Below are 21,844 nucleotides of genomic sequence, written 5' to 3' on the forward strand. Positions count from 1 at the left end.
TTCACACATTCAGTGTTTTTTTTCAGTTCATTCAGTATTTTTTTTTGGTTTCAATTCCTTCCCAGTTCATCCAATTCATGCCGTTCGAACTTCATATCATTCCACATATTCACGTGAAGTGCTTTTTTATTTTTCAAGGTTCAACTATTCATCGTTTTCCTACAATTGACGTTTTTTATACTATTCATATTTAAAGAATTTAGCCTTTTCAAACTGTTCTTACTTTCATTTCATCTTTTCATTCCACAGTTGAACTTTTTTCAGTTTTTGAACTTTGTATTATTCGTAGTTCTTCATAGATTCACGTTCAAAAATACTTCATTCCCTATATTTCAAGCTTTCCAGTGTGGTCTTACACTGCCCCCCAGTGGCCCAGTGGTAGAGTTGTCATCTTCAACATGTCCGTGTCCTGGTTCGGGCAAATCGCGTTTCACGTTTACAGTTCAACTTTCAGCTACAATTCAAGTTTTTGTACCGTAAAAATTGTCTAATGTTAAGTGAATGGTGTTGTTAAGAAGTTTCTGATTATACTTAACGATTTCGTGTTTGAATCGTTCTGTTATTACTATTTACGTCTGGACATGTTTCTCCTGTGGTCATGTGGTCTTCCTAGCAACCGCCTAGCAACTAATCACAAGTTGTGTTTCATTCCTGCACTACCAATCAGGACTCTGTTTACACTATCATAGGTTGTTTTGCTCTTTCACGGGTCAGTCGGCAGGTATCGTTGTAACGGACAGTCATTTTTTCTGCTTTCTATCATTCTGTGGATTATCTAATTCCTTTCATTATTATTCCGTGCGTCCATGAGAATGTAAGTACAGTTTGAATATGTTGTCCGTTCGTGGTTTTGGATACATGTTTACGTTTGCACTGCTTCACTTTGTCCATTAATGTCTAAGTTGTTATTGCACCTAAGTTTGGTATAATTGCTAAAGGCAGATATACTGTACTTTTCATACTTCACTTTTAGTATTCACGTTAAAGTTTCATCCACAAAAAGTGCGTGTTTGTCTCAGGTTTGCCGTGTGTGCCAATGTGATCCTTACGCCGTAAGGGAGTGACGTCACCGCCCACTCAAATCTATTCGGCTCCATTAACCCTTTCCTACCTAACGCACATTTTGGAACGATTGGGTTGAATTCATTCTTCCTATCATTGTACGGTATGTTTGCCTGTGTTGTTTATGTTATTCTAAGCTAATATAGAGTCATGTGAGCATATGATGTAACATATTGTACAATGTTAGTTATGTTAGTTATCAATGTTTAGTGAATGTTCTCTGCTCTCTATTCCAGTTCAACTTTTCTCAGTTTTTCAACTTTGTAGGATTCATAATTTTTCACAGATTCACATCATTCTCCAGTTCAACTTTTTCAGTTTTTCATTCATCTTCAAATTCCACAGTTCAACTTTTATTCAGTTTTTCAACTTTGTATTCATATTTCTTCACAGATTCACACCATTCAATCGTTCCACGTAATTCCACTTTTCACCTCCCAAACCTTCAACGGTTTCACCTTCACACGCAATTTCTTCAGAAATTGCACTATTTCTAGTTATTATTATTATTATTATTATTATTCCGCCCTGTTTTTCGGCACGTTTCAACTCATTCCCAGTTTATTTAATTCACCCCGTTCCACTTTCATGTTATTCCACTTATTCGGGAATGAGGGGTTTCCATTTTTCACATTCCAAATATTCACAGTTTTCCCAGAATTCCCGGTTTTCCACCCCAAAAAGTTCCATTGACTTACATTGGGTCATTTTTCGTTTCATTATTACAGCTTTCCTTTTTAATATTTTCAATATTTAACTCATACATCTCGTCTTAGGGATCCTTCCCGTCATTCCAGTAATTAATACATTTCAATATTTTCCCATAATTCCATATTTTTCCATCTTTAAATATCCATAATTCATTTCCAATGGGAGGGCTTCCCATTCATTCCCAATGGGAGATTGAACATTTCACATTTTGAGCTTTCCTTTTTCATATTCATAACATTTAACTCATTCATTCTGCCTTATGGCTCATTCCCATCATTCCTAGAGTTCATAATTATTCATATTTTCCCATAATTCCATATTTTTCACCTATTACAATTCATAATTCATTCCCAATGGCCGATTTAACATTTCTTATTTGAAGCTTCCCAATACCACATTTAAATCATTCAGCTAATGCATTTCACATTGTCATCATTATACATTATAACACATTCCAGTATTTCATAAATATATTAAAAATATTACCCATAATTCCTCATTCCCATTTTATTCAACAAAACTTTGTAACGTTCTATCTCGGCCATTCCTGCTCCGATTCCCACCGTTCCAACTTTAATCGATTCCACTGATGCCCGCCATTCCATTCGTGTATCCATTTACCTCTTCTCAAAATTAAAAATTTTGTCACAATTCCACACACTGTACCTTTAATAAACCAATTCATTTTCAATGAGGTCATTCATTGTGTGGGCGTTTCGCCTTCGGTGACTGCTGGTTAGGAAGACAAAGTACTCCGTTTCCCAAGGGGTCGTCAAGCGGCCATCTTGGACACTTGCCCACATACACTGAGACTCCATTTCCCATCAACCCTCAGGGGCGGCCATCTTGGATATCTGATCAGACATCTCTTGAGCGCTCAGCCCAACTTCCACCCAGGATGGCGGCCATCTTGGTTAACTCAGAACAATAAAAACAACACTCTCCTAATGTTGAACATCCAAACTAATAATTATAATCCCCCAAAATTCAGAATTTGAACTTTAAGTGTACTTTTTTCTTACTTTTTGAAATTTTGTGATATTTTACAAAATTCAAAAAATTGTTGTTTTTTTCACTTTAATGACTACAGGTGTTTGTCCGATTCAGTTTGACTCAGCGTTTAACCGTTCATCTTGACCCTGCCTATGACCTCAGGGTGTCATTTACCCACAATGCATCTGTTTTGCATAAGTAGTAGCCCCCTAAAACTCGCGAAAAATGCAATTTTTTTTGTTTCCTCTTGTGATATCTCCATTTGCGTCCGACCTATACTTATCATTCCAACTTTAGGTGTTTCCCATTCTGGGTTAGATTGCCAAGAACACCCCCGCACCAACAATTTATAGTTTTTCCCATTTTTTACCCATAATTCCTCAGTTAATTGTTCTCGCCAAAACATTTTAACCTTCTGTCTTTGCCATTCTTCATCCGATTCCCACCGTTCCAACTTTATATGATTCCATTCATCCCCGCCAATTCATTGGTGTATTCATTTACCTCTTACCAGAATTCAAAGATTTACCACAATTCCACACACTGTACCTTTAATGAACCAATTCATTTTCAATGCGGTCATTCATTGTGTGGGCGTTTGGCCTTCGGTGACTACTGTTCAGGTAGACAAAGTACTCCATTTCCCATGGGGTCGTCAAGCGGCCATCTTGGACACTTGCCCACATACACTGAGACTCCATTTCCCATCAACCCTCAGGGGCGGCCATCTTGGATATCTGATCAGACATCTCATGAGCGCTCAGCCCAACTTCCACCCAGGATGGCGGCCATCTTGGTTAACTCAGAACAATAAAAACAACACTCTCCTAATGTTGAACATCCAAACTATTAAATATAATCCCCCAAAATTCAGAATTTGAACTTTAAGTGTACTTTTTTCTCACTTTTTGAAATTTTGTGATATTTTACTAAATTCATAAAATTTTTGTTTTTTTCTCTTTAATGACTACAGGTGTTTGTCCGATTCAGGCCAAGTCAGCGTTTAACCGTTCATCTTGACCCTGCCTATGACCTCAGAGTGTCATTTACCCACAATGCATCTGTTTTGCGTAAGTTATAGCCCCCTAAAACTCGCGAAAAATCTGATTTTTTATGTTTCCTCTTGTGATATCTCCATTTGCGTCCGACATATACTTATTGTTTCAATTTTAGGTGTTTCCCATCATGGGTTAGATTGCCAAGAACACCCCCGCACCAACAATTTATAGTTTTTCCCATTTTTTTACCCATAATTCCTCAGTTAATTGTTCTCGCCAAAACATTGTAACCTTCTGTCTTTGCCATTCTTCATCCGATTCCCACCGTTCCAACTTTATATGATTCCATTCATCCCCGCCAATTCATTGGTGTATTCATTTACCTCTTACCAGAATTCAAAGATTTACCACAATTCCACACACTGTACCTTTAATGAACCAATTCATTTTCAATGCGGTCATTCATTGTGTGGGCGTTTGGCCTTCGGTGACTACTGTTCAGGTAGACAAAGTACTCCATTTCCCATGGGGTCGTCAAGCGGCCATCTTGGACACTTGCCCACATACACTGAGACTCCATTTCCCATCAACCCTCAGGGGCGGCCATCTTGGATATCTGATCAGACATCTCATGAGCGCTCAGCCCAACTTCCACCCAGGATGGCGGCCATCTTGGTTAACTCAGAACAATAAAAACAACACTCTCCTAATGTTGAACATCCAAACTATTAAATATAATCCCCCAAAATTCAGAATTTGAACTTTAAGTGTACTTTTTTCTCACTTTTTGAAATTTTGTGATATTTTACTAAATTCAAAAAATTTTTGTTTTTTTCTCTTTAATGACTACAGGTGTTTGTCCGATTCAGTTTGACTCAGCGTTTAACCGTTCATCTTGACCCTGCCTATGACCTCAGGGTGTCATTTACCCACAATGCATCTGTTTTGCATAAGTAGTAGCCCCCTAAAACTCGCGAAAAATGCAATTTTTTTTGTTTCCTCTTGTGATATCTCCATTTGCGTCCGACCTATACTTATCATTCCAACTTTAGGTGTTTCCCATTCTGGGTTAGATTGCCAAGAACACCCCCGCACCAACAATTTATAGTTTTTCCCATTTTTTACCCATAATTCCTCAGTTAATTGTTCTCGCCAAAACATTTTAACCTTCTGTCTTTGCCATTCTTCATCCGATTCCCACCGTTCCAACTTTATATGATTCCATTCATCCCCGCCAATTCATTGGTGTATTCATTTACCTCTTACCAGAATTCAAAGATTTACCACAATTCCACACACTGTACCTTTAATGAACCAATTCATTTTCAATGCGGTCATTCATTGTGTGGGCGTTTGGCCTTCGGTGACTACTGTTCAGGTAGACAAAGTACTCCATTTCCCATGGGGTCGTCAAGCGGCCATCTTGGACACTTGCCCACATACACTGAGACTCCATTTCCCATCAACCCTCAGGGGCGGCCATCTTGGATATCTGATCAGACATCTCATGAGCGCTCAGCCCAACTTCCACCCAGGATGGCGGCCATCTTGGTTAACTCAGAACAATAAAAACAACACTCTCCTAATGTTGAACATCCAAACTATTAAATATAATCCCCCAAAATTCAGAATTTGAACTTTAAGTGTACTTTTTTCTCACTTTTTGAAATTTTGTGATATTTTACTAAATTCATAAAATTTTTGTTTTTTTCTCTTTAATGACTACAGGTGTTTGTCCGATTCAGGCCAAGTCAGCGTTTAACCGTTCATCTTGACCCTGCCTATGACCTCAGAGTGTCATTTACCCACAATGCATCTGTTTTGCGTAAGTTATAGCCCCCTAAAACTCGCGAAAAATCTGATTTTTTATGTTTCCTCTTGTGATATCTCCATTTGCGTCCGACATATACTTATTGTTTCAATTTTAGGTGTTTCCCATCATGGGTTAGATTGCCAAGAACACCCCCGCACCAACAATTTATAGTTTTTCCCATTTTTTTACCCATAATTCCTCAGTTAATTGTTCTCGCCAAAACATTGTAACCTTCTGTCTTTGCCATTCTTCATCCGATTCCCACCGTTCCAACTTTATATGATTCCATTCATCCCCGCCAATTCATTGGTGTATTCATTTACCTCTTACCAGAATTCAAAGATTTACCACAATTCCACACACTGTACCTTTAATGAACCAATTCATTTTCAATGCGGTCATTCATTGTGTGGGCGTTTGGCCTTCGGTGACTACTGTTCAGGTAGACAAAGTACTCCATTTCCCATGGGGTCGTCAAGCGGCCATCTTGGACACTTGCCCACATACACTGAGACTCCATTTCCCATCAACCCTCAGGGGCGGCCATCTTGGATATCTGATCAGACATCTCATGAGCGCTCAGCCCAACTTCCACCCAGGATGGCGGCCATCTTGGTTAACTCAGAACAATAAAAACAACACTCTCCTAATGTTGAACATCCAAACTATTAAATATAATCCCCCAAAATTCAGAATTTGAACTTTAAGTGTACTTTTTTCTCACTTTTTGAAATTTTGTGATATTTTACTAAATTCATAAAATTTTTGTTTTTTTCTCTTTAATGACTACAGGTGTTTGTCCGATTCAGGCCAATTCAGCGTTTAACCGTTCATCTTGACCCTGCCTATGACCTCAGAGTGTCATTTACCCACAATGCATCTGTTTTGCGTAAGTTATAGCCCCCTAAAACTCGCGAAAAATCTGATTTTTTATGTTTCCTCTTGTGATATCTCCATTTGCGTCCGACATATACTTATTGTTTCAATTTTAGGTGTTTCCCATCATGGGTTAGATTGCCAAGGACACCCCCGCACCAACAATTTATAGTTTTTCCCATTTTTTTACCCATAATTCCTCAGTTAATTGTTCTCGCCAAAACATTGTAACCTTCTGTCTTTGCCATTCTTCATCCGATTCCCACCGTTCTAACTTTATATGATTCCATTCATCCCCGCCAATTCATTGGTGTACTCGTTTACCTCTTACCAGAATTCAAAGTTGCACCACAATTCCACACACTGTACCTTTAATGAACCAATTCATTTTCAATGAGGTCATTCATTGTGTGGGCGTTTGGCCTTTGGTGACTACTGTTGAGGTAGTCAAAGTACTCCATTTCCCATGGGGTCGTCAGGTGGCCATCTTGGACACTTGCCCACATACACTGAGACTCCATTTCCCATCAAACCTCAGGGGTGGCCATCTTGATATCTGATCCGATATCTTCATCCGATTCCTACCGTTCCAACTTTAAACGATTCCCCTGAGTCCTGCCATTTCATGGTGATATCCTTTTTCTTTTTCCCAGAATTCAAAAACTACCCACAATCCCACTTTCAGTTTTTCCCTTGTATCTTTGTCATTCCTGCTGCGATTTCCACTGTTCCAACTTTAATCGATTCCCCCAATGCCCGCCCATCCATTTTTACCCACAATTCAAAAATGACCCACAATTCCGTTTTTTCAGTTTTTCCCTTATATCTTTGCCATTCTTCATCCGATTCCGACCATTCTAACTTTAATCGATTCCCCCAAGTCCCGCCATTCCATGGTGGTATCCGCTTTCTTCCCAGAATTCAAAAATTACCCACAATTCCACTTTTTTCAGTTTTTCCCTTATATCTTTGCCATTCTTCATCCAATTCCGACCGTTCCAACTTTATTCAATTCCCCCAACGCCCGCCAATGCATTTTTACGTACAATTCAAAAATTACCCACAATTCCACTTTTTCAGTTTTTTCCTTATATCTTTGCCATTCTTCACTCGATTCCGACCATTCCAACTTTAATCGATTCCTCGAAGTCCCACCATTCCACGGTGGTATCCGCTTTCTTCCCAGAGTTCAAAAATTACCCACAATTCCACTTTTTCAGTTTTTCCCTTGTATTTTAGCCATTCCTGCTGCGATTTCCTTCGTTCCAACTTTAATCGATTCCCCCAATGCCCGCTAATGCATTTTTACCCACAATTCAAAAATTACCCACAATTCCACTTTTTCAGTTTTTTCCTTTTATCTTTGCCATTCTTCACTCGATTCCGACCATTCCAACTTTAATCGATTCCTCGAAGTCCCACCATTCCACGGTGGTTTCCGCTTTCTTCCCAGAGTTCAAAAATTACCCACAATTCCACTTTTTCAGTTTTTCCCTTGTAACTTTGCCATTCCTGCTGCGATTTCCACCGTTCCAACTTTAATCGTTTCTCCCAATGCCCACCCATCCATTTTTACCCACATTTCAAAAATTACCCACAATTCCACTATTTCTGTTTTTCCCTTATATCTTTGCCATTCTTCATCCAATTCCGACCGTTCCAACTTTAATCAATTCCCCCAATGCCCGCCAAAGCATTTTTACCCACAATTCAAAAATTACCCACAATTCCACTTCTTTCAGTTTTTCCCCTATATCTTTGCCATTCTTCATCCGATTCCTACCGTTCCAACTTTAATCGATTCCCCATATTCCCGCTATTCCATTCGTGTATCCATTTTTCTCTTCCTACAATTCAAGATTTTCCCACAATTCCTCATTTTTCAGTGTTTTCTTGTATCTTCTACATTGTTTGACCTTTTCAAACAATTCCAAATCTGTATCATTCACATGATGTCACAGATTCAAGCACTCAAACTTTCAACATCACTCTAGCGTTCAGCACCGCTACCTTCAAAGGTTACACCTTCACACGCAATTTCTTCAGGAATTGCATATTTTCTAGTTATTATTATTATTATTATTATTATTCCGCCCTGTTTTTCGGCACGTTTCAACTCATTCCCAGTTTATTTAATTCACCCCGTTCCACTTTCATGTTATTCCACTTATTCGGGAATGAGGGGTTTCCATTTTTCACATTCCAAATATTCACAGTTTTCCCAGAATTCCCGGTTTTCCACCCCAAAAAGTTCCATTGACTTACATTGGGTCATTTTTCGTTTCATTATTACAGCTTTCCTTTTTAATATTTTCAATATTTAACTCATACATCTCGTCTTAGGGATCCTTCCCGTCATTCCAGTAATTAATACATTTCAATATTTTCCCATAATTCCATATTTTTCCATCTTTAAATATCCATAATTCATTTCCAATGGGAGGGCTTCCCATTCATTCCCAATGGGAGATTGAACATTTCACATTTTGAGCTTTCCTTTTTCATATTCATAACATTTAACTCATTCATTCTGCCTTATGGCTCATTCCCATCATTCCTAGAGTTCATAATTATTCATATTTTCCCATAATTCCATATTTTTCACCTATTACAATTCATAATTCATTCCCAATGGCCGATTTAACATTTCTTATTTGAAGCTTCCCAATACCACATTTAAATCATTCAGCTAATGCATTTCACATTGTCATCATTATACATTATAACACATTCCAGTATTTCATAAATATATTAAAAATATTACCCATAATTCCTCATTCCCATTTTATTCAACAAAACTTTGTAACGTTCTATCTCGGCCATTCCTGCTCCGATTCCCACCGTTCCAACTTTAATCGATTCCACTGATGCCCGCCATTCCATTCGTGTATCCATTTACCTCTTCTCAAAATTAAAAATTTTGTCACAATTCCACACACTGTACCTTTAATAAACCAATTCATTTTCAATGAGGTCATTCATTGTGTGGGCGTTTCGCCTTCGGTGACTGCTGGTTAGGAAGACAAAGTACTCCGTTTCCCAAGGGGTCGTCAAGCGGCCATCTTGGACACTTGCCCACATACACTGAGACTCCATTTCCCATCAACGTCGTCAAGCGGCCATCTTGGACACTTGCCCACATACACTGAAACTCCATTTCCCATCAACCCTCAGGGGCGGCCATCTTGGATATCTGATCAGACATCTCATGAGCGCTCAGCCCAACTTCCACCCAGGATGGCGGCCATCTTGGTTAACTCAGAACAATAAAAACAACACTCTCCTAATGTTGAACATCCAAACTATTAAATATAATCCCCCAAAATTCAGAATTTGAACTTTAAGTGTACTTTTTTCTCACTTTTTGAAATTTTGTGATATTTTACTAAATTCATAAAATTTTTGTTTTTTTCACTTTAATGACTACAGGTGTTTGTCCGATTCAGGCCAATTCAGCGTTTAACCGTTCATCTTGACCCTGCCTATGACCTCAGAGTGTCATTTACCCACAATGCATCTGTTTTGCGTAAGTTATAGCCCCCTAAAACTCGCGAAAAATCTGATTTTTTATGTTTCCTCTTGTGATATCTCCATTTGCGTCCGACATATACTTATTGTTTCAATTTTAGGTGTTTCCCATCATGGGTTAGATTGCCAAGAACACCCCCGCACCAACAATTTATAGTTTTTCCCATTTTTTTACCCATAATTCCTCAGTTAATTGTTCTCGCCAAAACATTGTAACCTTCTGTCTTTGCCATTCTTCATCCGATTCCCACCGTTCCAACTTTATATGATTCCATTCATCCCCGCCAATTCATTGGTGTATTCATTTACCTCTTACCAGAATTCAAAGATTTACCACAATTCCACACACTGTACCTTTAATGAACCAATTCATTTTCAATGCGGTCATTCATTGTGTGGGCGTTTGGCCTTCGGTGACTACTGTTCAGGTAGACAAAGTACTCCATTTCCCATGGGGTCGTCAAGCGGCCATCTTGGACACTTGCCCACATACACTGAGACTCCATTTCCCATCAACCCTCAGGGGCGGCCATCTTGGATATCTGATCAGACATCTCATGAGCGCTCAGCCCAACTTCCACCCAGGATGGCGGCCATCTTGGTTAACTCAGAACAATAAAAACAACACTCTCCTAATGTTGAACATCCAACCTATTAAATATAATCCCCCAAAATTCAGAATTTGAACTTTAAGTGTACTTTTTTCTCACTTTTTGAAATTTTGTGATATTTTACTAAATTCATAAAATTTTTGTTTTTTTCTCTTTAATGACTACAGGTGTTTGTCCGATTCAGGCCAATTCAGCGTTTAACCGTTCATCCTGACCCTGCCTATGACCTCAGAGTGTCATTTACCCACAATGCATCTGTTTTGCGTAAGTTATAGCCCCCTAAAACTCGCGAAAAATCTGATTTTTTATGTTTCCTCTTGTGATATCTCCATTTGCGTCCGACATATACTTATTGTTTCAATTTTAGGTGTTTCCCATCATGGGTTAGATTGCCAAGAACACCCCCGCACCAACAATTTATAGTTTTTCCCATTTTTTTACCCATAATTCCTCAGTTAATTGTTCTCGCCAAAACATTGTAACCTTCTGTCTTTGCCATTCTTCATCCGATTCCCACCGTTCTAACTTTATATGATTCCATTCATCCCCGCCAATTCATTGGTGTACTCGTTTACCTCTTACCAGAATTCAAAGTTGCACCACAATTCCACACACTGTACCTTTAATGAACCAATTCATTTTCAATGAGGTCATTCATTGTGTGGGCGTTTGGCCTTTGGTGACTACTGTTGAGGTAGTCAAAGTACTCCATTTCCCATGGGGTCGTCAGGTGGCCATCTTGGACACTTGCCCACATACACTGAGACTCCATTTCCCATCAAACCTCAGGGGTGGCCATCTTGGATATCTGATCCGATATCTTCATCCGATTCCTACCGTTCCAACTTTAAACGATTCCCCTGAGTCCTGCCATTTCATGGTGATATCCTTTTTCTTTTTCCCAGAATTCAAAAACTACCCACAATCCCACTTTCAGTTTTTCCCTTGTATCTTTGTCATTCTTGCTGCGATTTCCACTGTTCCAACTTTAATCGATTCCCCCAATGCCCGCCCATCCATTTTTACCCACAATTCAAAAATGACCCACAATTCCGTTTTTTCAGTTTTTCCCTTATATCTTTGCCATTCTTCATCCGATTCCGACCATTCTAACTTTAATCGATTCCCCCAAGTCCCGCCATTCCATGGTGGTATCCGCTTTCTTCCCAGAATTCAAAAATTACCCACAATTCCACTTTTTTCAGTTTTTCCCTTATATCTTTGCCATTCTTCATCCAATTCCGACCGTTCCAACTTTATTCAATTCCCCCAACGCCCGCCAATGCATTTTTACGTACAATTCAAAAATTACCCACAATTCCACTTTTTCAGTTTTTTCCTTATATCTTTGCCATTCTTCACTCGATTCCGACCATTCCAACTTTAATCGATTCCTCGAAGTCCCACCATTCCACGGTGGTATCCGCTTTCTTCCCAGAGTTCAAAAATTACCCACAATTCCACTTTTTCAGTTTTTCCCTTGTATTTTAGCCATTCCTGCTGCGATTTCCTTCGTTCCAACTTTAATCGATTCCCCCAATGCCCGCTAATGCATTTTTACCCACAATTCAAAAATTACCCACAATTCCACTATTTCAGTTTTTTCCTTTTATCTTTGCCATTCTTCACTCGATTCCGACCATTCCAACTTTAATCGATTCCTCGAAGTCCCACCATTCCACGGTGGTTTCCGCTTTCTTCCCAGAGTTCAAAAATTACCCACAATTCCACTTTTTCAGTTTTTCCCTTGTAACTTTGCCATTCCTGCTGCGATTTCCACCGTTCCAACTTTAATCGTTTCTCCCAATGCCCACCCATCCATTTTTACCCACATTTCAAAAATTACCCACAATTCCACTATTTCTGTTTTTCCCTTATATCTTTGCCATTCTTCATCCAATTCCGACCGTTCCAACTTTAATCAATTCCCCCAATGCCCGCCAAAGCATTTTTACCCACAATTCAAAAATTACCCACAATTCCACTTCTTTCAGTTTTTCCCCTATATCTTTGCCATTCTTCATCCGATTCCTACCGTTCCAACTTTAATCGATTCCCCATATTCCCGCTATTCCATTCGTGTATCCATTTTTCTCTTCCTACAATTCAAGATTTTCCCACAATTCCTCATTTTTCAGTGTTTTCTTGTATCTTCTACATTGTTTGACCTTTTCAAACAATTCCAAATCTGTATCATTCACATGATGTCACAGATTCAAGCACTCAAACTTTCAACATCACTCTAGCGTTCAGCACCGCTACCTTCAAAGGTTACACCTTCACACGCAATTTCTTCAGGAATTGCATATTTTCTAGTTTTTTATACTTTTATGTACTGTGAAATGCCTGTTTGACTAAATGAACTCAAAAATGGTCAGAAAAGCTATGACACATTGGAACATTAAGGTTCTCAACTGTTATGACTTTTCATTAAACGGCGTGGCCTCTATGCCAACTCAAAATCCAATGTCTCGCGAAAACGGTAAAAGTTGCTGTAATTGGACCTAGACGATCTTATATTTTTAAAACTTCATATATGGGATGGGAGTCCAATGTGAAACACACCTACAAGCCTATTTTTTAATCATAGTACGAGCGCCACCTAGTGGCAGCAAAAAATATAGCAACGCCTTAATGTTTTTATGTACTCTGCTGAGCCCCTTGAAGTGACATCCCTTAAATGTTTTTTGAAAAGCCAGTGGCCATGCCTTATGCCCTCCACAAACCAGTACGATGTTTCGACAGTGAATGTGGCCTATATCGCATTGAAAGTCACTAAATTGGAACAATAAAAGCTGCAGTAACTCCACCCACATTGTCCCACCTTGTCTAAATTTTACATATTTGGTAAGAGTCCTGCACTGAAGTCATCTACAACTACTTTTTCATCCTTCATAGTCCTTGTTCATACCCCGACCTGTTAATACCCCAACGTGCACAGGTCTGCGAGGGCCCTTTATAGCTGCTTGCAGCTCTAGTTAGGGCCCGAGCAGCTACCGCTGCGAGAGCCCTCTTGTTTTTCTCCAGATTATTATTATTATTATTATTATTATTATTATTATTATTTACTGTGCAGCGCTTTTCCATTTTTGAGGGCCTAAACATGCACGAAAAGTCACCAAAATTTGCACATTTGTCGGGCCCGGTGAAAAATTGGATATTTTTGTGTTTCCCAAAACAATCCAAAAAAAATGGCTCTGCAGCGCCACCTAAGGTCCAAAAAGTGCACCTGGTCCCGGCCCGTTTGACCTAGAGCTACGAAAATTTTTAGGCATATGTAGGACCTAGAGACCTACAAAAAAGTCAGCGTGAGCCATGTGCTCAGATGTACAGAAAAAGAGTTATGAATTTTTGAATGTGCATTTTTGGCCCATTTTTGCACGTTTGCAGGTCCCAAACTGCTCCTTGTTTCTCCTAAATGCTTTACTCAATCGCCTTCAAATTTGCTGTGGTCCATATTCACACATAGGGGCACAAGTGGGCAAAATTTGGTGCAGATCCGCTGACATATATGATAGGGGCGTGGCTTCAAATAATGTGTTCAATTTTTCCTTCGCCAAGAGGGACAAAAACCTTAATAACTTTGATGTACTAGCTTCAAAAAATCTAAAACTTCATAGACACATGGAAACTTATGTCTTTAACACCTTTGAAAAAAGTTTTTTTCAATACCTACTAGCGCCGCCTAGTGGTTGATTAAAATGTTATTTTTTACACTTTCATGTATTGTGCTCAGTCTGTTTGAGTAAAACACATGAAAATTGGTCAGAATATCATTAAGACATGGAATATTAAGGTTTTAAAATTTTACGACTTTTCGATAATGGGCGTAGTCTGCACGCCACCTCAAAGTCAGATGACTCGCCAAAACGAAAAAAGTGGCTGTAATTGGCCCCAAAATGGCCTTATGAGTGGAAAATAGCCTCTCACTCCCGGCCCGTTTGACCTAGAGCTCCAAAAATTTGTAGCCTTATGTAGGACCTCGAGCCCTACAAAAAAGTCAGCGCGAGCCATATGCTCAGATGTACAGAAAGAGAGTTATGAATTTTTGAATGTGCACTTTTGGCCCATTTTTGCTCATTCGCAGGTCCCAAACTGCTCCTTTTTTCTCCCAAACGCTTGACTCGATCGCCTTCAAATTTGCTGTGATGTTTTATCTGACTGTGAGGCACAATTGTTCAAACTTTTGTGACGATCCGCCAACAAATATGTTGGGGGCGGGGCTTTATATTATGCCTTTGATGAATACTTTGCCACATGTGAAACAAACCTTTATAACTCAGCTTTACAAGCTTGGAAAAATCTGAAACTTCACAGACACATGGAAACTTAAGCCCTTAACACAAGTGTTTAAAAAAATCTTCAATTGCTTATAAGGCCATCTAGTGGCAAACAAAAATGTCAGTCTGATGTCTCGCAAAAACGAACAAAGTTGCTGTGTTTGGTCCCAGATAGTCTTATCTTTTCTAAACTTCATATATTTAATGAGTTTCCAATGCGGAATACACCTATCAACGTATTTTTTGTTATAGTGCGAGTGCCACCTAGTGGCAGCCAAAAATATAGCATTTTTTAAACGTTTTTATGTGTTTAGCTGAGCCCTTTGAAGTAATATCGCTGAAATTAAGTCTGAAAAGCCTCTAGACAGCCTTGCTGACCTTTACCAAATTTTACGAAGTTTCGATAATGGGCGTGGCCTCTACGACCATTTTCATTCCGAAGCTTTATCTGTCCAGTAAAAATTGCTGTAATTTGACCCAGATCATCTGATCTTCTCACAATTTCACACATTGGATGAAAATATTCTCCTGAACATATCGACAAAAATACATTCCAGTTTAAAGCTAGCGCCACCTAGTGGCTGCAAAAAATGTCATTAGTCGAAAGATTACAGTCAATCCTGTTTGGTTTGACCGACAGCTATGAAACTTTGTAGGCAAATGAAGGACTGCAAGACCTACAAAAAAGTCAATAGAAGTGATGTGCTAGGATGTACAGAAAAATTGTTATGAATTTTTTCAATGTGCAGTTTTGTCCCATTCTTAGACATTAGCTGGTCTCAAACTAGTGTCTTTTTCTCTTAAACGATTCACCCCATTACCTTCAACTTTGGCATGAATCATTATCCAACTGATGGACACACATAGTCCAAATATCGTGAAGATCTCTTGACATAAAATTTGGGGGCGGAGCTTCAAATTATTTTTAATATTTTCTTCGCCAAGAGTGACAAAAATCTTAACTCATCTATGACAGCTTGAAACCATCTGAAACTTTCCTGGGACTTTAAAAGTCATGCAATAATACAGCAATGTGATAAAATTTTAAATCATTTACAGCGCCACCCAGTGGCGGAGAAAAATCTCATTTTTTATACTTTTATGTACTGTGAAATGCCTGTTTGACTAAATGAACTCAAAAATGGTCAGAAAAGCTATGACACATTGGAACATTAAGGTTCTCAACTTTTATGATTTTTCAATAAAAGGCGTGGCCTGTATGCCAGCTCAAAGTCCGATTTCTCGCCAAAACGGTAAAAGTTGCTGTAATTGGACCTAGATGATCTGATGTTTGCAAAACTTCATATATGGGATGGGAGTCCAATGTGAAACACACCTACAAGCCTATTTTTTATCATAGTACGAGCGCCACCTAGTGGCAGCAAAAAAAATAGCAAATCCTTAATTTTTTTATGTACTCTGCTGAGCCCCTTAAAGTGATATCCATAAAATGTTTTCTGAAAAGCCAGTGGCCATGCCTTATGCCCCCCACATATGAGTACAATGTTTCGACAGTGGGTGTGGCCTATATGGCATTGAAAGTCACAAAATTGGAACAATAAAAGCTGCAGTAACTCCACACACATTTTCCCACCTTGTCTAAATTTTACATATTTGGTAATAGTCCTGCACTGAAGTGATCTACAACAAATTTTTCATCATTCATAGTCCTTGTTCATACCCCGACCTGTTCATACCCCAACGTGCACAGGTCTGCGAGGGCCCTTTATAGCTGCTTGCAGCTCTAGTTATTATTATTATTATTTACTGTGCAGCGCTTTTCCATTTTTGAGGGCCTAAACATGCACGAAAAGTCACCAAAATTTGCACATTTGTCGGGCCCGGTGAAAAATTGGATATTTTTGTGTTTCCCAAAACAATGCAAAAAAAATGGCTCTGCAGCGCCACCTAAGGTCGAAAAAGTGCACCTGGTCCCGGCCCGTTTGACCTAGAGCTACGAAAATTTTTAGCCATATGTAGGACCTAGAGACCTACAAAAAAGTCAGCGCGAGCCATGTGCTCAGATGTACAGAAAAAGAGTTATGAATTTTTGAATGTGCATTTTTGGCCAATTTTTGCACGTTTGCAGGTCCCAAACTGCTCCTTGTTTCTCCCAAAGGCTTTACTCAATCGCCTTCAAATTTGCTGTGGTCCATATTCACACATAGGGGCACAAGTGGGCAAAATTTGGTGCAGATCCGCTGACATATATGATAGGGGCGTGGCTTCAAATTATGTGTTCAATTTTTCCTTCGCCAAGAGTGACAAAAACCTTAATAACTTTGATGTACTAGCTTAAAAATATCTAAAACTTCATAGACACATGGAAACTTATGTCTTTAACACCTTTAAAAAAAGTTTTTTTAAATACCTACTAGCGCCGCCTAGTGGTTGATTAAAATGTCATTTTTTACACTTTCAGTTATTGTGCTCAGTCTGTTTGAGTAAAACAAATGAAAATTGGTCAGATTATCATTAAGACATGGAATATTAAGGTTTTAAAATTTTACGACTTTTCGATAATGGGCGTAGTTTGCACGCCACCTCAAAGTCAGATGACTCGCCAAAACGAAAAAAGTGGCTGTAATTGGCCCCAAAATGGCCTTATGAGTGGAAAATAGCCTCTCACTCCCGGCCCGTTTGACCTAGAGCTCCAAAAATTTGTAGCCTTATGTAGGAACTCGAGCCCTACAAAAAAGTCAGCGCGAGCCCTATGCTCAGATGTACAGAAAGAGAGTTATGAATTTTTGAATGTGCACCTTTAGCCCGTTTTTGCTCATTTGCAGGTCCCGAACTGCTCCTTTTTTCTCCCAAACGCTTGACCCGATCGACTTCAAATTTGCTGTGATGTTTTATCTGACTGTGAGGCACAATTGTTCAAATTTTTGTGATGATCCACCATCAAATATGTTGGGGGCGGGGCTTTATATTATGCCTTTGATGATTACTTTGCCACATGTGAAACAAACCTTTATAACTCAGCTTTACAAGCTTAGAAAAATCTGAAACTTCACAGACACATGGAGACTCAAGCCCTTAACACAAGTGTTTAAAAAAATCTTCAATTGCTTATAAGGCCATCTAGTGGCAAACAAAAATGTCAGTCTGATGTCTCGCCAAAACAAACAAAGTTGCTGTGTTTGGTCCCAGATGGTCTTATCTTTTCTAAACTTCATATATTTGATGGGTTTCCAATGCGGAATACACCTAACAACGTATTTTTTGTTATAGTGCGAGCGCCACCTAGTGGCAGCCAATAATAGAGCATTTTTTAAACGTTTTTATGTGTTTAGCTGAGCCCCTTGATGTAATATCGCTGAAATTAGGTCTGAAAAGCCTCTAGACAGCCCTGCTGACCTCCACCAAATTTTACGAAGTTTCGATAATGGGCGTGGCCTCTACGACCATTTACATTCCGAAGCTTTATCTGTCCAGTAAAAGTTGCTCTAATTTGACCCAGATGATCTGATCTTCTCACAATTTCACACATTGGATGAAAATATTCTCCTGAACATATCGACAAAAATATATTCCAGTTTAAAGCTAGCGCCACCTAGTGGCTGCAAAAAATGTCATTAGTCGAAAGATTACAGTCAATCCTGTTTGGTTTGACCTACAGCTATGAAACTTTGTAGGCAAATGAAGGACTGCAAGACCTACAAAAAAGTCAATAGAAGTGATGTGCTAGGATGTACAGAAAAATTGTTAAGAATTTTTTTAATGTGCAGTTTTGTCCCATTCTTAGACATTAGCTGGTCTCAAACTAGTGCCTTTTTCTCTTAAACGATTCACCCCATTACCTTCAACTTTGGCATGAATCATTATCCAACTGAGGGGCACACATAGTCCAAATATCGTGAAGATCTCTTGACAGAAAAGATGGGGGCGGAGCTTCAAATTATGTTTAATACTTCCTTCGCCAAGAGTGACAAAAATCTTAATAACTCAGCTATGACAGCTTCAAACCATCTGAAACTTTCCTGGGACTTTAAAAGTCATGCAATAATACAGCTATGTGATAAACTTTCAAATCATTTACAGCGCCACCCAGTGGCGGACAAAAATCTCATTTTTTATACTTTTATGTACTGTGAAATGCCTGTTTGACTAAATGAACTAAAAAATGGTCGGAAAAGCTATGACACATTGGAACATTAAGGTTCTCAACTTTTATGACTTTTCATTAAAGGGCGTGGCCTCTATGCACACTCAAAGTCTGGTGTCTCCCCAAAACGGTAAAAGTTGCTGTAATTGGACCTAGATGATCTGATGTTTGCAAAACTTCATATATGGGATGGGAGTCCAATGTGAAACACACCTACAAGCCTATTTTTTATCATAGTACGAGCGCCACCTAGTGGCAGCAAAAAATATAACAAATCCTTAATGTTTTTATGTACTCTGCTGAGCCCCTTGAAGTGATATCCCTTAAATGTTTTCTGAAAAGCCAGTGGCCATGCCTTATGCCCTCCACAAATCAGTACGATGTTTCGACAGTGGGTGTGTCCTATATGGCATTGAAAGTCACAAAATTGGAACAATAAAAGCTGCAGTAACTCCACCCACATTGTCCCACCTTGTCTAAATTTTACATATTTGGTAAGAGTCCTGCACTGAAGTCATCTACAACTACTATTTCATTGTTCATAGTCCTTGTTCATACCCCGACCTGTTCATACCCCAACGTGCACAGGTCTGCGAGGGCCCTTTATAGCTGCTTGCAGCTCTAGTTATTATTATTATTTACTGTGCAGCGCTTTTCCATTTTTGAGGGCCTAAACATGCACGAAAAGTCACCAAAATTTGCACATTTGTCGGGCCCGGTGAAAAATTTGATATTTTTGTGTTTCCCAAAACAATGCAAAAAAAATGGCTCTGGAGCGCCACCTAAGGTCGAAAAAGTGCACCTGGTACCGGCCCGTTTGACCTAGAGCTACGAAAATTTTTAGGCATATGTAGGACCTAGAGAGCTACAAAAAAGTCAGCGTGAGCCATGTGCTCAGATGTACAAAAAAAGAGTTATGAATTTCTGAATGTGCATTTTTGGCCCATTTTTGCACGTTTGCAGGTCCCAAACTGCTCCTTCTTTCTCCTAAACGCTTTACTCAATCGCCTTCAAATTTGCTGTGGTCCATATTCACACATAGGGGCACAGCTGGGCAAAATTTGGTGCAGATCCGCTGACATATATGATAGGGCCGTGGCTTCAAATTATGTGTTCAATTTTTCCTACGCCAAGAGTGACATAAACCTTAATAACTTTGATGTACTAGCTTAAAAAAATCTAAAACTTCATAGACACATGCAAACTTATGTCTTTAACACCGTTGAAAAAAATTTTTTTCAATACTTACTAGCGCCGCCTAGTGGTTGATTAAAATGTCATTTTTTACAGTTTCATGTATTGTGCTCAGTCTGTTTGAGTAAAACAAGTGAAAATTGGTCAGAATATCATTAAGACATGGAATATTAAGATTTTAAAATTTTATGACTTTTCGATAATGGGCGTGGTCTGCACGCCACTTCAAAGTCAGATGACTCGCCAAAACGAAAAAAGTGGCTGTAATTGGCCCCAAAATGGCCTTATGAGTGGAAAATAGCCTCTCACTCCCGGCCCGTTTGACCTACAGCTCCAACAATTTGTAGCCTTATGTAGGACCTCGAGCCCTACAAAAAAGTCAGCGCGAGCCATGTGCTCAGATGTACAGAAAGAGAGTTATGAATTTTTGAATGTGCACCTTTGGCCCGTTTTTGCTCATTTGCAGGTCCCGAACTGCTCCTTTTTTCTCCCAAACGCTTGACCCGATCGACTTCAAATTTGCTGTGATGTTTTATCTGACTGTTAGACACAATTGTTCAAATTTTCGTGACGATCCGCAATCAAATATTTTGGGGGCGGGGCTTCAAATTATGCCTTTGATGATTACTTTGCCACATGTGAAACAAACCTTTATAACTCAGCTTTACAAGCTTAGAAAAATCTGAAACTTCACAGACACATGGAGACTCAAGCCCTTAACACATGTGTTTCAAAAGATCTTCAATTGCTTATAAGGCCATCTAGTGGCAAAAAAAAAATGTCAGTCTGATATCTCGCCAAAACGAACAAAGTTGCTGTGTTTGGTCCCAGATGGTCTTATCTTTTCTAAACTTCATATATTTGATGGGTTTCCAATGCGGAATACACCTATCAATGTATTTTTTGTTATAGTGCGAGCGCCACCTAGTGGCAGCCAAAAATATAGCATTTTTTAAACGTTTTTATGTGTTTAGCTGAGCCCTTTGAAGTAATATCGCTGAAATTAAGTCTGAAAAGCCTCTAGACAGCCCTGCTGACCTCCACCAAATTTTACGAAGTTTCGATAATGGCCGTGGCCTCTACGACCATTTTCATTCCGAAGCTTTATCTGTCCAGTAAAATTTGCTGTAATTTGACCCAGATGATCTGATCTTCTCACAATTTCACACATTGGATGAAAATATTCTCCTGAACATATCGACAAAAATATATTCCACTTTAAAGCTAGCGCCACCTAGTGGCTGCAAAAAATGTCATTAGTCGAAAGATTACAAACAATCCTGTTTGGTTTGACCTACAGCTATGAAACTTTGTAGGCAAATGAAGGACTGTAAGACCTACAAAAAAGTCAATACAAAAGATGTGCTAGGATGTACAGAAAAATTGTTATGAATTTTTTTAATGTGCAGTTTTGTCCCATTCTTAGACATTAGCTGGTCTCAAACTAGTGCCTTTTTCTCTTAAACGATTCACCCCATTACCTTCAACTTTGGCATGAATCATTATCCAACTGAGGGGCACACATAGTCCAAATATCGTGAAGATCTCTTGACATAAAAGATGGGGGCGGAGCTTCAAATTATTTTTAATACTTCCTTCGCCAAGAGTGACAAAAATCTTAATAACTCAGCTATGACAACTTCAAACCATCTGAAACTTTCCTGGGCCTTTAA

General features: G+C 39.0%; 1 protein-coding gene across 1 annotated transcript in view; it reads left to right on the plus strand.

The window, feature by feature from the left end:
- Positions 1-664: 664 nt before the first annotated feature.
- Positions 665-21,844, plus strand: part of ccdc142 (coiled-coil domain containing 142) — a 122,119-nt gene continuing 100,939 nt past the window's right edge. The window contains exon 1 of the mRNA XM_088431534.1: positions 665-814. The gene's annotated coding sequence lies outside the window, so the exon portion shown is untranslated. The remainder of the gene's footprint in view (positions 815-21,844) is intronic.

This window comes from Hippichthys cyanospilos, chromosome 13 (genome assembly GCF_059441005.1).
Source record: "Hippichthys cyanospilos isolate Australia breed blue-spotted pipefish chromosome 13, RoL_Hcya_1.0, whole genome shotgun sequence".
NCBI lineage: Eukaryota > Metazoa > Chordata > Actinopteri > Syngnathiformes > Syngnathidae > Hippichthys > Hippichthys cyanospilos.